This window comes from Leucoraja erinacea, chromosome 33 (genome assembly GCF_028641065.1).
Source record: "Leucoraja erinacea ecotype New England chromosome 33, Leri_hhj_1, whole genome shotgun sequence".
NCBI lineage: Eukaryota > Metazoa > Chordata > Chondrichthyes > Rajiformes > Rajidae > Leucoraja > Leucoraja erinaceus.
In genome coordinates this window covers 4,015,940-4,021,939 of record NC_073409.1, presented here as the reverse complement: position 1 = coordinate 4,021,939, position 6,000 = coordinate 4,015,940, and the positions used below count along the sequence as shown (strand labels likewise).

Here is a 6,000-nt window from a genome sequence, read left to right as displayed (position 1 = left end):
CGAAGAAGGGTCCCGACCTGAAACGTCGACCATCAATGTCCTCTAGAGCTGCTGCCTGACCTGCTGAGTTAAGGGCCGGTCCCACTTTCCCGAGCTGCTCACGAATTCTCCCGAGTTTTCCCATTGATTCAAACTCGGAGAATGTTCGTAACGGGTCCTTAGGAGTCCGTAGATATATTGTAGCGGCTCGTTATGTCAGCCGTGGGTACTCGGGGCATCAGGTAAGTCAGGACGTTTTTTCCAGCATGACACAAAAATGCCCACGAGTAAAAAGATAGTCAGGAGGAGAAAAATTGCACCATTTAATGCCCCGAATACCTACGGCTGACATAACGAGCCGCTACGATATATCTACGGACTCTTACGAACATTCTCCGAGTTTGAATCAAGGGGAAAACTCGGGAGAATTCGTGACCAGCTTGGGAAAGTAGGACAGGCCCTTTACTCCAACACTTTGTGCCCATCTTTAGCAAATCTCAACCATGTTGTTCTTTCTTAAACTATTATTTTACTCAGAAGATGGTGATGGTCAACAAAAATATGAAACTGGTGGATGTTCCCTTAGTAATGAGCGATCTCTGGGATCAGAATGATATTTAATATTGCACTGAGCACTGGTCTAATTTTGTAATACATAATTTTGGAATATCTCCCACTATTGAAAGGATCTGTAAGAGGCACTGACTTAAAAAGGTAGCCAATACCATCTAATGATCTGTGGTGGAGTTGCTGCCTTACAGCACCAGAGACCCAGGTTTGACCCTGACTATGGGTGCTGTCTGTACGGAGTTTGTACGTACTCCCTAGCATATTTACCCCTAACTATAAGTATCCAAGGTGGTGGACTGTACCTCTCTGTGTCTTTCTCTGTCTCTCTCTCAATCTGATCATCAACTCCCAAGTTGCTGTGCATGGAAATGGAAGCCATCTTTTATTGAAGCCACACTTCCAATGTATTGAAACAAAAGAAGCCACCAAAGTGGCCATATTTTCAGACCAAAAAAATGTCTCAAAGTGCCGGTGTGAATAGAAAGGAGAGACACAAGGAGCTGTGGATGCTGGAATCCTGAGCAAAGCACAAAGTTCTGGGGTAACTCAACGGGTCAGGCAGCATCTGTGAAGGGAATGGACAGGCAATGTTTTGGATCGGGGAACCCTTTTTCAGGCTCTTAGAAGGAAACGTACAGGTGACGTTTTGGATCAGGACCTTTCTTCAGACTCCAACTGACCTCATACATCTCCTGTCCTTTCACACCACCAGATGCTGCTTGACCTGATGAGTTACTCCAGCACTTTGTGTTTTGGGTGTGAATATAAAGAAGCCACCTGCTTTGATTTAAATAGTCTGCGGTCTAAATAGACAGCTGAAGACTTCTCTGAACAACTATCATGCCTAAAATCAGACATCGAAGCTGGTCGGCTTTAAAGTTTTTGTGTTGAGTCATTGAAGACACTCGGGTTACAACAAGGCAGCCAAACTATTCATACACTGGGACCACTGAAAAACTCAAGGGAGGTGACAGGTCAACTATAAATTAAAAGTGAAAACTATTTTAATATTTGGGTGGTAATTGTTTAAACCTAGGCTATTACCAGCTGTGTAATTGAACCTTTCATCCCATTGGAGTTTTCCTACCTAATGTACTTGGAGTCCATGGAGATTTTTGCCCGGATAGTATCACATCATTGTTGCCCCGCTCCCTGCCATGGATGCCCTCCACCAAAAACGGTGTCTGAGACGGGCCGGGAAAATCATCAAGGACCCCTCTCACCCTAACCATGGACTATTTGCCCTCCTCCCATCAGGGAGGCGGTACAGGAGCCTCAGGTCTCGCACAAGCAGGCTGAGGAACAGCTTTTTCAACAACACCATTACACTGCTGAACTCACAGTCCCGTCGCTAGCTATCTTTAGACTCTCCCATTTGTAAACAGTTATTTGCCTATGTACCAGTTTAATTCATCCACAATCCGCACATTGTTAACCAGTATTTTTTATTTTTATTGTATGCTTATTTTGTATTTTTATTTTTACTTCTACTATCTTGCACTATGACTATGACCAGACGCTAAACTGCATTTCGTTGTACCTATACTCGTATTTGTGCAATGACAATAAAGTTGAATTGAATTGAATTGAATTGGAGAATAGATGGATATATATTTATGATTGGAGATTACTAAAGTGGGATTTTAATCTGATTTATTTCAGGGCAGTACGGTGGCGCAGTGGTAGAGTTGCTGCCTCACAGCACCAAAGATCCAGGTTCAACCTGACTACGGGTACTGTCTGTACGTTCTCCCCATGACCGCGTGGGTTTTCTCCGGTTTCCTCCAACACTATGAAGGCGTACAGGTTTGTCGGTTAATTGTCTTTGGTTAAAAATTATAAATTTTCCCGAGTGTGTGCGTGTGGGATAATGTTAGTGATCACTGGTCGGTGTGGACCTGGTGGGCCGAACGACCCGTTTCCACAATGTATCTCTAAACTAAATTTAACCTAAACTAGTTCCACATGCCAACATCTGACCATTTTCTCTCTGAGCCTTTCCTATCCCTGCAATTGTCATTTTGTTATCATTTTGGCAAAAGTAAGATTGAAATATCAGAACTATTACAAAGATTCAAATGTAGGGGACAGTACAATGGTGCTTTAGTGGAACTGCAAATGCAGGTTTACACCGAAGATAGATACAAAAAGCTGGAATAACTCAGCGGGTCAGGCAGCATCTCTGGAGAAAAGGAATAGGTGACGTTTGGGCTCCAGACACTTCTTCAGATCTGAAGAAGACCCCGACCTGAAACGTCACCTATTCCTTCTCTCCAGAGATGCTGCCTGACCTGCCGAGTTACTCCACCATTTTGTGTCTCTCTTTAGTAGAACTTCTGCCTCACTGTTCCAGAGACAGAGATTCAATCTTGCCCCGTGGTCCAGACTGTGTAGATCTTGCAAATTCTTTCCAAAGGTACTCATGTTGCCACCACCTATTTCATTTGGCATAATTTGCAATTATTGGGAATTTATTTTTACAGCTTGGGTGGATGAAGTTAGCCCATCGTGAGAATTGCAGAAAAACTGCTGGTTTCCTTATTAAAAGTAAATCAAACCCAGTCATTTATGGAAGAATTGTACTGCATGCAGTGAAAAATTATGACCATTTAATCTCTAAAATCTGTCATAGTTGGACCCGGCCACAAATGTGTGTTCACTGTCACCTACAATGATAGTTTAATTTTATCAAAATCAATTCTAGTACAGAACTGAAATGATTTCAATTGATTTTTCTTTTGACCTTTTGCGACATTGAAGTCAATCCATTTTAAATGAAACTGATTTGAATCAGTTTCATTGTATGTACACTTCTTTATGTTTGAAACCCTCTATTTTTTCTTCTCATTTTTTCCCAACCTTGCACAGTGAATCCTGGTTGAAAGGTGGGCAGATTTGCAAGTGGAGCCATGAATCGGAGAACTGCGATCTAATGTTGAAAAGTTGACAATTTCCCCTCGTTCAATGCTACAACTGATGACCCAAGGGAGATAAGAAAACCACGTGTTTGGAATCCTTCACAGGTACATTGTGCGTCATGCCATGAAAGCTAAGGGTTGTGAATCTGTGGAATTCATTGCCACGGAAGGCTGCGGAGGCCAAGATAGTGGATATTTTTAAGGCAGGGATAGATAGATTCTTGATTTATACAGATGTCAGAGGTTATGGGGAGAAGGCTGGAGAATGGGGTTAGGGGGGAGAGATAGATCAGACTAAATGGTGGAGTGGACTTGATGGGCTGAATGGCCTAATACTACTATCACATGAACCCAAAAGCAGAATGTCCCTTTGTACATCTCCAGAAGGTCTGGGCTGCAACGTCTGAACTAACCTAATGATTGAATGGTGGAGTAGACTTGATGGCCTAATTCTGCTCTTATCACTAATGACCATATGAGCCTTGGGCCACAGTTGCTGTATATTGTGAAACACAGAACTAATAGCCTTGGATATACAGTTCCACCTCCGATTTTCTGGCAACTGATGGTCCGTCACCTCCTTTAATCCAGACATCTCTGCTTGCTCCCCGGGAGTCCCGCCGAAAAATGTGGTGCATAATCCGGTTGAGGTGGCTGCTCTTGACCTCATCGGGACTTCCGCGACTGATCGACAGGTCCCATTTGCCCCCTGAGGCCAGGACCCTGGAACTCTGGCCCGGCCGGAGCCGGCAGAACCGTTCCCATAGCAGATTTCCACGGCCGACTGCTGGCCGGTATCTCAGAACCCCCCTCCCCAGAACGTGACCTCTGATGGTCTGGCAAAACGGATAATCCAGAAAAGCTCTGGGCCTGTACTCGCTGGAGTTTAGAAAGATGAGGGGGGGGAAACTCATTGAAAATTACTGAATAGTGAAAGGCCTGGATAGAGTGGATGTGGAGAGGATGTTTCCACTAGTGGTAGAGTCCAGGACCAGAGGCCACAGCTTCAGAATGAAAGGACATACCTTTACAAAGGAGATGGGAAGAACTAGAGTGTAGGGGGATTGCTGGTGGGCGTGGACTCGGTGGGTGAAGGGCCTGTTTCCATGCGGTATCACTCTATTTCCTTCAATAATTGTTTTGAAATTACATTTTCCTTCAACTGGTTAACAAACCCACTGGTGTGTAATGTGTCCAGTTGTGTGATGATTAGGCAATTCATTGATTGTTAATTAGCATAATTGCAGCCTTTGCAGTAAGATTCCAAAATTCCCAAATCATTTGTTGTGCTGATCAGTTGTGTTTGAAATACAGGCATTAAGCTCACAGCTTTATTTAGTGTGTTGGGTACTTTTGGAACTGTGTCACCACCAAAACGTGGCGACACTTGTGTACTTACTGCCTAGGCGGCACGGTGGCACAATGGTAGAGTTGCTGCCTTACAGCGCGTTCAGAACGAGGGTCGATCCCGATGCGGTCTGTACGGAGTTTGCACGTTCTCCCCGTGACCTGTGTGGGATTTCTCTGCGATCTCCCTTTTCCTCCCATCATTCCAAAGACGTACAGGTTTATAGGTTAATTGACTTGGTATAAGTGTAAATTGTCCCTAGTGTGTGTAGGAAAGTGCCAGTGTGCGGGGATCGCTGGTCGGTGTGGACTCTTGGGCTGAAGGGCCTGTTTCCATGCAGTATCTCTAAACTAAACTAAACTAATTGTATGTAAAACAAAGCATTTCACTGTACCTCGGTATATGTGACAATCATCTATCTATCTGTCCATCTATCTGTCCATCTATCTGTCCATCTATCTGTCCATCTATCTGTCCATCTATCTGTCCATCTATCTGTCCATCTATCTGTCCATCTATCTGTCCATCTATCTGTCCATCTATCTGTCCATCTATCTGTCCATCTATCTGTCCATCTATCTGTCCATCTATCTGTCCATCTATCCATCCATCCGTCCATCCATCCATCCATCTATCCATCTATCTGTCCATCTATCTCATCATTGATCATTCCAGGGTAATTTTTCCAGGGATATTTCTAATTTTATCTGAATGTATTCGGTTTAGTCATTACAGAAGCAAAAAATCCAAACACAACTAATATTTGGCAGTCTGATGTAGGGTCTTGACCCGAAACGTCACCCATGCCTTCTATCCAGAGATGCTGCCTGTCCCGCTGGGTTACTCCAGCATTTTGTGTCTATCTTCAATGTAAACCAGCATCTGCAGATCCTTCCTACACAACTAATGTTTGATTATATTTCACATAATGGCTGGAGGTTTGTCAGAAAATACTTGACATTTGATTGCTTGAATGTTCCATGGTCCTTATCTACCAATCTGCGGCTTCACACTGATATCTAAAGCAATCTCCCAGCAAAATGATGTTAACTGCTGGAGAGGAGATTGCACTGATGGGCCTATAGAATAAGGATAGATAAGGTGTTGTTCCATATATTTATAAATGAGCTAGATATAAATCTGCCACAGATATAATACTCCACTCGGCCTGATAACAATGCTTGC

At 43.6% G+C, this 6,000-nt stretch overlaps 1 long non-coding RNA gene across 1 annotated transcript in view; it reads left to right on the top strand.

Moving 5' to 3' along the window:
- The first annotated feature begins 412 nt into the window (after positions 1–412).
- Positions 413–6,000, top strand: part of LOC129712556 (uncharacterized) — a 378,151-nt gene continuing 372,563 nt past the window's right edge. Inside the window, exons 1-2 of the long non-coding RNA XR_008726088.1 lie at positions 413–2,355; positions 3,418–3,572. This is a non-coding gene — a long non-coding RNA (uncharacterized LOC129712556). The remainder of the gene's footprint in view (positions 2,356–3,417; positions 3,573–6,000) is intronic.